Below are 14624 nucleotides of genomic sequence, written 5' to 3' on the forward strand. Positions count from 1 at the left end.
CTGTATCTTCTATAGTAACTGAGATATGGGGTTTTGAAATTTGAAAAATCTTGAAAGAAAATGTTCATATTATGTTAGCTTGAGTATGTTCCGACAATCAAGATTGAAATTTTAAACTTCCATGGCGATGTCAACAATCGCCCACAATTAGATTCACATTTCCTGTGTTAGGACCGGTTCCGCAACCAAAGGTCTAGCTTCAATATTAAGGGAGATACGAGCATTTGAAAGAAAGAATGAGCACCATGTGTTAGTTTTCGAAGGTTTCCACAATCAGAATAGTAAGTTTAAAAGTGCTTGTCAAAATCTACAATCTGTTAAAAATAAGTTAAGACATTCTTGTTAGGACGGTTCCCATGGCAACCAAGTATTAATATTACACCTGGCAAGAAATTTTCACCGCAAATAGAGAGAGGGCATCGATCTGATTCCAACGAGTATAAAACCGTTCCTGTATCTTCTATAGTAACTGAGATATGGGGTTTTGAAATTTGAAAAATCTTGAAAGAAAATGTTCATATTATGTTAGCTTGAGTATGTTTCGACAATCAAGATAGCTATTTTAAACTTCCATGGCGATGTCAACAATCTCCCACAATTAGATTCACATTTCCTGTGTTAGGACCGGTCCCGCAACCAAAGGTCTAGCTTCAATATTAAGGAAGATACGAGCATTTGAAAGAAAGAATGAGCACCATGTGTTAGTTTTCGAATATTTCCACAATCAGAATGGTAAGTTTAAAGGTATTTGTCAAAATCTACAATCGGTTAAAAATAAATTAAGACATTTTTGTTAGGACGGTTCCCATGGCAACCTAGTATTAATATTACACCTGGCAAGAAATTTTCACCGCAAATAGAGAGAGGGCATCGATCTGATTCCAACGAGTATAAAACCATTCCTGTGTCTTCTATAGTAACTGAGATATGGTGTTTTGAAATTTGAAAAATCTTGAAAGAAAATGTTCATATTATGTTAGCTTGAGTATGTTTCGACAATCAAGATAGCTATTTTAACCTTCCATGGCGATGTCAACAATCGCCCACAATTGGATTCACATTTCCTGTGTTAGGACCGGTTCCGCAACCAAAGGTCTAGCTTCAATATTAAGGGAGATACGAGCATTTGAAAGAAAGAATGAGCACCATGTGTTAGTTTTCGAATGTTTCCACAATCAGAATAGTAAGTTTAAAAGTGCTTGTCAAAATCTACAATCTGTTAAAAATAAGTAAAGACATTTTTGTTAGGACGGTTCCCATGGCAACCTAGTATTAATATTACACCTGGCAAGAAATTTTCACCGCAAATAGAGAGAGGGCATCGATCTGATTCCAACGAGTATAAAACCATTCCTGTATCTTCTATAGTAACTGAGATATGGGGTTTTGAAATTTGAAAAATCTAGAAAGAAAATGTTCATATTATGTTAGCTTGAGTATGTTTCGACAATCAAGATTGAAATTTTAAACTTCCATGGCGATGTCAACAATCGCCCACAATTAGATTCACATTTCCTGTGTTAGGACCGGTTCCGCAACCAAAGGTCTAGCTTCAATATTAAGGGAGATACGAGCATTTGAAAGAAAGAATGAGCACCATGTGTTAGTTTTCGAATGTTTCCACAATCAGAATGGTAAGTTTAAAGGTATTTGTCAAAATCTACAATCGGTTAAAAATAAATTAAGACATTTTTGTTAGGACGGTTCCCATGGCAACCTAGTATTAATATTACACCTGGCAAGAAATTTTCACCGCAAATAGAGAGAGGGCATCGATCTGATTCCAACGAGTATAAAACCATTCCTGTATCTTCTATAGTAACTGAGATATGGGGTTTTGAAATTTGAAAAATCTTGAAAGAAAATGTTCATATTATGTTAGCTTGAGTATGTTCCGACAATCAAGATTGAAATTTTAAACTTCCATGGCGATGTCAACAATCGCCCACAATTAGATTCACATTTCCTGTGTTAGGACCGGTTCCGCAACCAAAGGTCTAGCTTCAATATTAAGGGAGATACGAGCATTTGAAAGAAAGAATGAGCACCATGTGTTAGTTTTCGAAGGTTTCCACAATCAGAATAGTAAGTTTAAAAGTGCTTGTCAAAATCTACAATCTGTTAAAAATAAGTAAAGACATTTTTGTTAGGACGGTTCCCATGGCAACCTAGTATTAAAATTACACCTGGCAAGAAATTTTCACCGCAAATACAGAGAGGGCATCGATCTGATTCCAACGAGTATAAAACCATTCCTGTGTCTTCTATAGTAACTGAGATATGGTGTTTTGAAATTTGAAAAATCTTGAAAGAAAATGTTCATATTATGTTAGCTTGAGTATGTTTCGACAATCAAGATAGCTATTTTAACCTTCCATGGCGATGTCAACAATCGCCCACAAATAGATTCACATTTCCTGTGTTAGGACCGGTCCCGCAACCAAAGGTCTAGCTTCAATATTAAGGAAGATACGAGCATTTGAAAGAAAGAATGAGCACCATGTGTTAGTTTTCGAATGTTTCCACAATCAGAATGGTAAGTTTAAAGGTATTTGTCAAAATCTACAATCGGTTAAAAATAAGTCAAGACATTTTTGTTAGGACGGTTCCCATGGCAACCTAGTATTAATATTACACCTGGCAAGAAATTTTCACCGCAAATAGAGAGAGGGCATCGATCTGATTCCAACGAGTATAAAACCATTCCTGTATCTTCTATAGTAACAGAGATATAGGGTTTTGAAATTTGAAAAATCTTGAAAGAAAATGTGCATATTAGGTTAGCTTGAGGATGTTTCGACAATCAAGATAGATATTTTAAACTTCCATGGCGATGTCAACAATCGCCCACAATTAGATTCACATTTCCTGTGTTAGGACCGGTTCCGCAACCAATGGTCTAGCTTCAATATTAAGGGAGATACGAGCATTTGAAAGAAAGAATGAGCACCATGTGTTAGTTTTCGAATGTTTCCACAATCAGAATAGTAAGTTTAAAAGTGCTTGTCAAAATCTACTATCGGTTATAAACAAGTTAAGACATTCTTGTTAGGACGGTTCCCATGGCAACCTAGTATTAATATTACACCTGGCAAGAAATTTTCACCGCAAATAGAGAGAGGGCATCGATCTGATTCCAACGAGTATAAAACCATTCCTGTGTCTTCTATAGTAACTGAGATATGGTGTTTTGAAATTTGAAAAATCTTGAAAGAAAATGTTCATATTATGTTAGCTTGAGTATGTTTCGACAATCAAGATAGATATTTTAAACTTCCATGGCGATGTCAACAATCGCCCACAAATAGATTCACATTTCCTGTGTTAGGACCGGTCCCGCAACCAAAGGTCTAGCTTCAATATTAAGGAAGATACGAGCATTTGAAAGAAAGAATGAGCACCATGTGTTAGTTTTCGAATGTTTCCACAATCAGAATGGTAAGTTTAAAGGTATTTGTCAAAATCTACAATCGGTTAAAAATAAATTAAGACATTTTTGTTAGGACGGTTCCCATGGCAACCTAGTATTAATATTACACCTGGCAAGAAATTTTCACGGCAAATAGAGAGAGGGCATCGATCTGATTCCAACGAGTATAAAACCATTCCTGTATCTTCTATAGTAACTGAGATAAGGGGTTTTGAAATTTGAAAAATCTAGAAAGAAAATGTTCATATTATGTTAGCTTGAGTATGTTTCGACAATCAAGATAGATATTTTAAACTTCCATGGCGATGTCAACAATCGCCCACAATTAGATTCACATTTCCTGTGTTAGGACCGGTTCCGCAACCAAAGGTCTAGCTTCAATATTAAGGGAGATACGAGCATTTGAAAGAAAGAATGAGCACCATGTGTTAGTTTTCGAATGTTTCCACAATCAGAATAGTAAGTTTAAAAGTGCTTGTCAAAATCTACAATCTGTTAAAAATAAGTAAAGACATTTTTGTTAGGACGGTTCCCATGGCAACCTAGTATTAAAATTACACCTGGCAAGAAATTTTCACCGCAAATAGAGAGAGGGCATCGATCTGATTCCAACGAGTATAAAACCATTCCTGTGTCTTCTATAGTAACTGAGATATGGTGTTTTGAAATTTGAAAAATCTTGAAAGAAAATGTTCATATTATGTTAGCTTGAGTATGTTTCGACAATCAAGATAGCTATTTTAACCTTCCATGGCGATGTCAACAATCGCCCACAAATAGATTCACATTTCCTGTGTTAGGACCGGTCCCGCAACCAAAGGTCTAGCTTCAATATTAAGGAAGATACGAGCATTTGAAAGAAAGAATGAGCACCATGTGTTAGTTTTCGAATGTTTCCACAATCAGAATGGTAAGTTTAAAGGTATTTGTCAAAATCTACAATCGGTTAAAAATAAATTAAGACATTTTTGTTAGGACGGTTCCCATGGCAACCTAGTATTAATATTACACCTGGCAAGAAATTTTCACCGCAAATAGAGAGAGGGCATCGATCTGATTCCAACGAGTATAAAACCATTCCTGTATCTTCTATAGTAACTGAGATAAGGGGTTTTGAAATTTGAAAAATCTAGAAAGAAAATGTTCATATTATGTTAGCTTGAGTATGTTTCGACAATCAAGATAGATATTTTAAACTTCCATGGCGATGTCAACAATCGCCCACAATTAGATTCACATTTCCTGTGTTAGGACCGGTTCCGCAACCAAAGGTCTAGCTTCAATATTAAGGGAGATACGAGCATTTGAAAGAAAGAATGAGCACCATGTGTTAGTTTTCGAATGTTTCCACAATCAGAATAGTAAGTTTAAAAGTGCTTGTCAAAATCTACAATCTGTTAAAAATAAGTAAAGACATTTTTGTTAGGACGGTTCCCATGGCAACCTAGTATTAAAATTACACCTGGCAAGAAATTTTCACCGCAAATAGAGAGAGGGCATCGATCTGATTCCAACGAGTATAAAACCATTCCTGTGTCTTCTATAGTAACTGAGATATGGTGTTTTGAAATTTGAAAAATCTTGAAAGAAAATGTTCATATTATGTTAGCTTGAGTATGTTTCGACAATCAAGATAGCTATTTTAACCTTCCATGGCGATGTCAACAATCGCCCACAAATAGATTCACATTTCCTGTGTTAGGACCGGTCCCGCAACCAAAGGTCTAGCTTCAATATTAAGGAAGATACGAGCATTTGAAAGAAGGAATGAGCACCATGTGTTAGTTTTCGAATGTTTCCACAATCAGAATGGTAAGTTTAAAGGTATTTGTCAAAATCTACAATCGGTTAAAAATAAATTAAGACATTTTTGTTAGGACGGTTCCCATGGCAACCTAGTATTAATATTACACCTGGCAAGAAATTTTCACTGCAAATAGAGAGAGGGCATCGATCTGATTCCAACGAGTATAAAACCATTCCTGTATCTTCTATAGTAACTGAGATATGGGGTTTTGAAATTTGAAAAATCTTGAAAGAAAATGTTCATATTATGTTAGCTTGAGTATGTTCCGACAATCAAGATTGAAATTTTAAACTTCCATGGCGATGTCAACAATCGCCCACAATTAGATTCACATTTCCTGTGTTAGGACCGGTTCCGCAACCAAAGGTCTAGCTTCAATATTAAGGGAGATACGAGCATTTGAAAGAAAGAATGAGCACCATGTGTTAGTTTTCGAAGGTTTCCACAATCAGAATAGTAAGTTTAAAAGTGCTTGTCAAAATCTACAATCTGTTAAAAATAAGTAAAGACATTTTTGTTAGGACGGTTCCCATGGCAACCTAGTATTAAAATTACACCTGGCAAGAAATTTTCACCGCAAATAGAGAGAGGGCATCGATCTGATTCCAACGAGTATAAAACCATTCCTGTATCTTCTATAGTAACAGAGATATAGGGTTTTGAAATTTGAAAAATCTTGAAAGAAAATGTGCATATTAGGTTAGCTTGAGGATGTTTCGACAATCAAGATAGATATTTTAAACATCCATGGCGATGTCAACAATCGCCCACAATTAGATTCACATTTCCTGTGTTAGGACCGGTTCCGCAACCAATGGTCTAGCTTCAATATTAAGGGAGATACGAGCATTTGAAAGAAAGAATGAGCACCATGTGTTAGTTTTCGAATGTTTCCACAATCAGAATAGTAAGTTTAAAAGTGCTTGTCAAAATCTACTATCGGTTATAAACAAGTTAAGACATTCTTGTTAGGACGGTTCCCATGGCAACCTAGTATTAATATTACACCTGGCAAGAAATTTTCACCGCAAATAGAGAGAGGGCATCGATCTGATTCCAACGAGTATAAAACCATTCCTGTATCTTCTATAGTAACTGAGATATGGGGTTTTGAAATTTGAAAAATCTTGAAAGAAAATGTTCATATTATGTTAGCTTGAGTATGTTTCGACAATCAAGATAGCTATTTTAAACTTCCGTGGCGATGTCAACAATCTCCCACAATTAGATTCACATTTCCTGTGTTAGGACCGGTCCCGCAACCAAAGGTCTAGCTTCAATATTAAGGAAGATACGAGCATTTGAAAGAAAGAATGAGCACCATGTGTTAGTTTTCGAATGTTTCCACAATCAGAATGGTAAGTTTAAAGGTATTTGTCAAAATCTACAATCGGTTAAAAATAAATTAAGACATTTTTGTTAGGACGGTTCCCATGGCAACCTAGTATTAATATTACACCTGGCAAGAAATTTTCACCGCAAATAGAGAGAGGGCATCGATCTGATTCCAACGAGTATAAAACCATTCCTGTGTCTTCTATAGTAACTGAGATATGGTGTTTTGAAATTTGAAAAATCTTGAAAGAAAATGTTCATATTATGTTAGCTTGAGTATGTTTCGACAATCAAGATAGCTATTTTAACCTTCCATGGCGATGTCAACAATCGCCCACAATTGGATTCACATTTCCTGTGTTAGGACCGGTTCCGCAACCAAAGGTCTAGCTTCAATATTAAGGAAGATACGAGCATTTGAAAGAAAGAATGAGCACCATGTGTTAGTTTTCGAATGTTTCCACAATCAGAATAGTAAGTTTAAAAGTGCTTGTCAAAATCTACAATCGGTTAAAAATAAGTAAAGACATTTTTGTTAGGACGGTTCCCATGGCAACCTAGTATTAATATTACACCTGGCAAGAAATTTTCACCGCAAATAGAGAGAGGGCATCGATCTGATTCCAACGAGTATAAAACCATTCCTGTATCTTCTATAGTAACTGAGATATGGGGTTTTGAAATTTGAAAAATCTAGAAAGAAAATGTTCATATTATGTTAGCTTGAGTATGTTTCGACAATCAAGATTGAAATTTTAAACTTCCATGGCGATGTCAACAATCGCCATCAATTAGATTCACATTTCCTGTGTTAGGACCGGTTCCGCAACCAAAGGTCTAGCTTCAATATTAAGGGAGATACGAGCATTTGAAAGAAAGAATGAGCACCATGTGTTAGTTTTCGAATGTTTCCACAATCAGAATAGTAAGTTTAAAAGTGCTTGTCAAAATCTACAATCGGTTAAACATAAGTTAAGACATTTTTGTTAGGATGGTTCCCATGGCAACCTAGTATTAATATTACACCTGGCAAGAAATTTTCACCGCAAATAGAGAGAGGGCATCGATCTGATTCCAACGAGTATAAAACCATTCCTGTATCTTCTATAGTAAGAGAGATATAAGGTTTTGAAATTTGAAAAATCTTGAAAGAAAATGTGCATATTAGGTTAGCTTGAGGATGTTTCGACAATCAAGATAGATATTTTAAACTTCCATGGCGATGTCAACAATCGCCCACAATTAGATTCACATTTCCTGTGTTAGGACCGGTTCCGCAACCAATGGTCTAGCTTCAATATTAAGGGAGATACGAGCATTTGAAAGAAAGAATGAGCACCATGTGTTAGTTTTCGAATGTTTCCACAATCAGAATAGTAAGTTTAAAAGTGCTTGTCAAAATCTACTATCGGTTATAAACAAGTTAAGACATTCTTGTTAGGACGGTTCCCATGGCAACCTAGTATTAATATTACACCTGGCAAGAAATTTTCACCGCAAATAGAGAGAGGGCATCGATCTGATTCCAACGAGTATAAAACCATTCCTGTATCTTCTATAGTAACTGAGATATGGGGTTTTGAAATTTGAAAAATCTTGAAAGAAAATGTTCATATTATGTTAGCTTGAGTATGTTTCGACAATCAAGATAGCTATTTTAAACTTCCATGGCGATGTCAACAATCTCCCACAATTAGAATCACATTTCCTGTGTTAGGACCGGTCCCGCAACCAAAGGTCTAGCTTCAATATTAAGGAAGATACGAGCATTTGAAAGAAAGAATGAGCACCATGTGTTAGTTTTCGAATGTTTCCACAATCAGAATAGTAAGTTTAAAAGTGCTTGTCAAAATCTACTATCGGTTATAAACAAGTTAAGACATTCTTGTTAGGACGGTTCCCATGGCAACCTAGTATTAATATTACACCTGGCAAGAAATTTTCACCGCAAATAGAGAGAGGGCATCGATCTGATTCCAACGAGTATAAAACCATTCCTGTGTCTTCTATAGTAACTGAGATATGGTGTTTTGAAATTTGAAAAATCTTGAAAGAAAATGTTCATATTATGTTAGCTTGAGTATGTTTCGACAATCAAGATAGATATTTTAAACTTCCATGGCGATGTCAACAATCGCCCACAAATAGATTCACATTTCCTGTGTTAGGACCGGTCCCGCAACCAAAGGTCTAGCTTCAATATTAAGGAAGATACGAGCATTTGAAAGAAAGAATGAGCACCATGTGTTAGTTTTCGAATGTTTCCACAATCAGAATGGTAAGTTTAAAGGTATTTGTCAAAATCTACAATCGGTTAAAAATAAATTAAGACATTTTTGTTAGGACGGTTCCCATGGCAACCTAGTATTAATATTACACCTGGCAAGAAATTTTCACGGCAAATAGAGAGAGGGCATCGATCTGATTCCAACGAGTATAAAACCATTCCTGTATCTTCTATAGTAACTGAGATAAGGGGTTTTGAAATTTGAAAAATCTAGAAAGAAAATGTTCATATTATGTTAGCTTGAGTATGTTTCGACAATCAAGATAGATATTTTAAACTTCCATGGCGATGTCAACAATCGCCCACAATTAGCTTCACATTTCCTGTGTTAGGACCGGTTCCGCAACCAAAGGTCTAGCTTCAATATTAAGGGAGATACGAGCATTTGAAAGAAAGAATGAGCACCATGTGTTAGTTTTCGAATGTTTCCACAATCAGAATAGTAAGTTTAAAAGTGCTTGTCAAAGTCTACAATCTGTTAAAAATAAGTAAAGACATTTTTGTTAGGACGGTTCCCATGGCAACCTAGTATTAAAATTACACCTGGCAAGAAATTTTCACCGCAAATAGAGAGAGGGCATCGATCTGATTCCAACGAGTATAAAACCATTCCTGTGTCTTCTATAGTAACTGAGATATGGTGTTTTGAAATTTGAAAAATCTTGAAAGAAAATGTTCATATTATGTTAGCTTGAGTATGTTTCGACAATCAAGATAGCTATTTTAACCTTCCATGGCGATGTCAACAATCGCCCACAAATAGATTCACATTTCCTGTGTTAGGACCGGTCCCGCAACCAAAGGTCTAGCTTCAATATTAAGGAAGATACGAGCATTTGAAAGAAAGAATGAGCACCATGTGTTAGTTTTCGAATGTTTCCACAATCAGAATGGTAAGTTTAAAGGTATTTGTCAAAATCTACAATCGGTTAAAAATAAATTAAGACATTTTTGTTAGGACGGTTCCCATGGCAACCTAGTATTAATATTACACCTGGCAAGAAATTTTCACCGCAAATAGAGAGAGGGCATCGATCTGATTCCAACGAGTATAAAACCATTCCTGTATCTTCTATAGTAACTGAGATAAGGGGTTTTGAAATTTGAAAAATCTAGAAAGAAAATGTTCATATTATGTTAGCTTGAGTATGTTTCGACAATCAAGATAGATATTTTAAACTTCCATGGCGATGTCAACAATCGCCCACAATTAGATTCACATTTCCTGTGTTAGGACCGGTTCCGCAACCAAAGGTCTAGCTTCAATATTAAGGGAGATACGAGCATTTGAAAGAAAGAATGAGCACCATGTGTTAGTTTTCGAATGTTTCCACAATCAGAATAGTAAGTTTAAAAGTGCTTGTCAAAGTCTACAATCTGTTAAAAATAAGTAAAGACATTCTTGTTAGGACGGTTCCCATGGCAACCTAGTATTAATATTACACCTGGCAAGAAATTTTCACCGCAAATAGAGAGAGGGCATCGATCTGATTCCAACGAGTATAAAACCATTCCTGTGTCTTCTATAGTAACTGAGATATGGTGTTTTGAAATTTGAAAAATCTTGAAAGAAAATGTTCATATTATGTTAGCTTGAGTATGTTTCGACAATCAAGATAGATATTTTAAACTTCCATGGCGATGTCAACAATCGCCCACAAATAGATTCACATTTCCTGTGTTAGGACCGGTCCCGCAACCAAAGGTCTAGCTTCAATATTAAGGAAGATACGAGCATTTGAAAGAAAGAATGAGCACCATGTGTTAGTTTTCGAATGTTTCCACAATCAGAATGGTAAGTTTAAAGGTATTTGTCAAAATCTACAATCGGTTAAAAATAAATTAAGACATTTTTGTTAGGACGGTTCCCATGGCAACCTAGTATTAATATTACACCTGGCAAGAAATTTTCACGGCAAATAGAGAGAGGGCATCGATCTGATTCCAACGAGTATAAAACCATTCCTGTATCTTCTATAGTAACTGAGATAAGGGGTTTTGAAATTTGAAAAATCTAGAAAGAAAATGTTCATATTATGTTAGCTTGAGTATGTTTCGACAATCAAGATAGATATTTTAAACTTCCATGGCGATGTCAACAATCGCCCACAATTAGATTCACATTTCCTGTGTTAGGACCGGTTCCGCAACCAAAGGTCTAGCTTCAATATTAAGGGAGATACGAGCATTTGAAAGAAAGAATGAGCACCATGTGTTAGTTTTCGAATGTTTCCACAATCAGAATAGTAAGTTTAAAAGTGCTTGTCAAAGTCTACAATCTGTTAAAAATAAGTAAAGACATTTTTGTTAGGATGGTTCCCATGGCAACCTAGTATTAATATTACACCTGGCAAGAAATTTTCACCGCAAATAGAGAGAGGGCATCGATCTGATTCCAACGAGTATAAAACCATTCCTGTATCTTCTATAGTAAGAGAGATATAAGGTTTTGAAATTTGAAAAATCTTGAAAGAAAATGTGCATATTAGGTTAGCTTGAGGATGTTTCGACAATCAAGATAGATATTTTAAACTTCCATGGCGATGTCAACAATCGCCCACAATTAGATTCACATTTCCTGTGTTAGGACCGGTTCCGCAACCAATGGTCTAGCTTCAATATTAAGGGAGATACGAGCATTTGAAAGAAAGAATGAGCACCATGTGTTAGTTTTCGAATGTTTCCACAATCAGAATAGTAAGTTTAAAAGTGCTTGTCAAAATCTACTATCGGTTATAAACAAGTTAAGACATTCTTGTTAGGACGGTTCCCATGGCAACCTAGTATTAATATTACACCTGGCAAGAAATTTTCACCGCAAATAGAGAGAGGGCATCGATCTGATTCCAACGAGTATAAAACCATTCCTGTATCTTCTATAGTAACTGAGATATGGGGTTTTGAAATTTGAAAAATCTTGAAAGAAAATGTTCATATTATGTTAGCTTGAGTATGTTTCGACAATCAAGATAGCTATTTTAAACTTCCATGGCGATGTCAACAATCTCCCACAATTAGATTCACATTTCCTGTGTTAGGACCGGTCCCGCAACCAAAGGTCTAGCTTCAATATTAAGGAAGATACGAGCATTTGAAAGAAAGAATGAGCACCATGTGTTAGTTTTCGAATGTTTCCACAATCAGAATAGTAAGTTTAAAAGTGCTTGTCAAAATCTACTATCGGTTATAAACAAGTTAAGACATTCTTGTTAGGACGGTTCCCATGGCAACCTAGTATTAATATTACACCTGGCAAGAAATTTTCACCGCAAATAGAGAGAGGGCATCGATCTGATTCCAACGAGTATAAAACCATTCCTGTGTCTTCTATAGTAACTGAGATATGGTGTTTTGAAATTTGAAAAATCTTGAAAGAAAATGTTCATATTATGTTAGCTTGAGTATGTTTCGACAATCAAGATAGATATTTTAAACTTCCATGGCGATGTCAACAATCGCCCACAAATAGATTCACATTTCCTGTGTTAGGACCGGTCCCGCAACCAAAGGTCTAGCTTCAATATTAAGGAAGATACGAGCATTTGAAAGAAAGAATGAGCACCATGTGTTAGTTTTCGAATGTTTCCACAATCAGAATGGTAAGTTTAAAGGTATTTGTCAAAATCTACAATCGGTTAAAAATAAATTAAGACATTTTTGTTAGGACGGTTCCCATGGCAACCTAGTATTAATATTACACCTGGCAAGAAATTTTCACGGCAAATAGAGAGAGGGCATCGATCTGATTCCAACGAGTATAAAACCATTCCTGTATCTTCTATAGTAACTGAGATAAGGGGTTTTGAAATTTGAAAAATCTAGAAAGAAAATGTTCATATTATGTTAGCTTGAGTATGTTTCGACAATCAAGATAGATATTTTAAACTTCCATGGCGATGTCAACAATCGCCCACAATTAGATTCACATTTCCTGTGTTAGGACCGGTTCCGCAACCAAAGGTCTAGCTTCAATATTAAGGGAGATACGAGCATTTGAAAGAAAGAATGAGCACCATGTGTTAGTTTTCGAATGTTTCCACAATCAGAATAGTAAGTTTAAAAGTGCTTGTCAAAGTCTACAATCTGTTAAAAATAAGTAAAGACATTTTTGTTAGGACGGTTCCCATGGCAACCTAGTATTAAAATTACACCTGGCAAGAAATTTTCACCGCAAATAGAGAGAGGGCATCGATCTGATTCCAACGAGTATAAAACCATTCCTGTGTCTTCTATAGTAACTGAGATATGGTGTTTTGAAATTTGAAAAATCTTGAAAGAAAATGTTCATATTATGTTAGCTTGAGTATGTTTCGACAATCAAGATAGCTATTTTAACCTTCCATGGCGATGTCAACAATCGCCCACAAATAGATTCACATTTCCTGTGTTAGGACCGGTCCCGCAACCAAAGGTCTAGCTTCAATATTAAGGAAGATACGAGCATTTGAAAGAAAGAATGAGCACCATGTGTTAGTTTTCGAATGTTTCCACAATCAGAATGGTAAGTTTAAAGGTATTTGTCAAAATCTACAATCGGTTAAAAATAAATTAAGACATTTTTGTTAGGACGGTTCCCATGGCAACCTAGTATTAATATTACACCTGGCAAGAAATTTTCACCGCAAATAGAGAGAGGGCATCGATCTGATTCCAACGAGTATAAAACCATTCCTGTATCTTCTATAGTAACTGAGATAAGGGGTTTTGAAATTTGAAAAATCTAGAAAGAAAATGTTCATATTATGTTAGCTTGAGTATGTTTCGACAATCAAGATAGATATTTTAAACTTCCATGGCGATGTCAACAATCGCCCACAATTAGATTCACATTTCCTGTGTTAGGACCGGTTCCGCAACCAAAGGTCTAGCTTCAATATTAAGGGAGATACGAGCATTTGAAAGAAAGAATGAGCACCATGTGTTAGTTTTCGAATGTTTCCACAATCAGAATAGTAAGTTTAAAAGTGCTTGTCAAAGTCTACAATCTGTTAAAAATAAGTAAAGACATTCTTGTTAGGACGGTTCCCATGGCAACCTAGTATTAATATTACACCTGGCAAGAAATTTTCACCGCAAATAGAGAGAGGGCATCGATCTGATTCCAACGAGTATAAAACCATTCCTGTGTCTTCTATAGTAACTGAGATATGGTGTTTTGAAATTTGAAAAATCTTGAAAGAAAATGTTCATATTATGTTAGCTTGAGTATGTTTCGACAATCAAGATAGATATTTTAAACTTCCATGGCGATGTCAACAATCGCCCACAAATAGATTCACATTTCCTGTGTTAGGACCGGTCCCGCAACCAAAGGTCTAGCTTCAATATTAAGGAAGATACGAGCATTTGAAAGAAAGAATGAGCACCATGTGTTAGTTTTCGAATGTTTCCACAATCAGAATGGTAAGTTTAAAGGTATTTGTCAAAATCTACAATCGGTTAAAAATAAATTAAGACATTTTTGTTAGGACGGTTCCCATGGCAACCTAGTATTAATATTACACCTGGCAAGAAATTTTCACGGCAAATAGAGAGAGGGCATCGATCTGATTCCAACGAGTATAAAACCATTCCTGTATCTTCTATAGTAACTGAGATAAGGGGTTTTGAAATTTGAAAAATCTAGAAAGAAAATGTTCATATTATGTTAGCTTGAGTATGTTTCGACAATCAAGATAGATATTTTAAACTTCCATGGCGATGTCAACAATCGCCCACAATTAGATTCACATTTCCTGTGTTAGGACCGGTTCCGCAACCAAAGG

This window comes from Lepisma saccharinum (assembly GCF_977018435.1).
Source record: "Lepisma saccharinum chromosome 5 unlocalized genomic scaffold, izLepSacc3.1 SUPER_5_unloc_4, whole genome shotgun sequence".
Classification (NCBI taxonomy): domain Eukaryota; kingdom Metazoa; phylum Arthropoda; class Insecta; order Zygentoma; family Lepismatidae; genus Lepisma; species Lepisma saccharinum.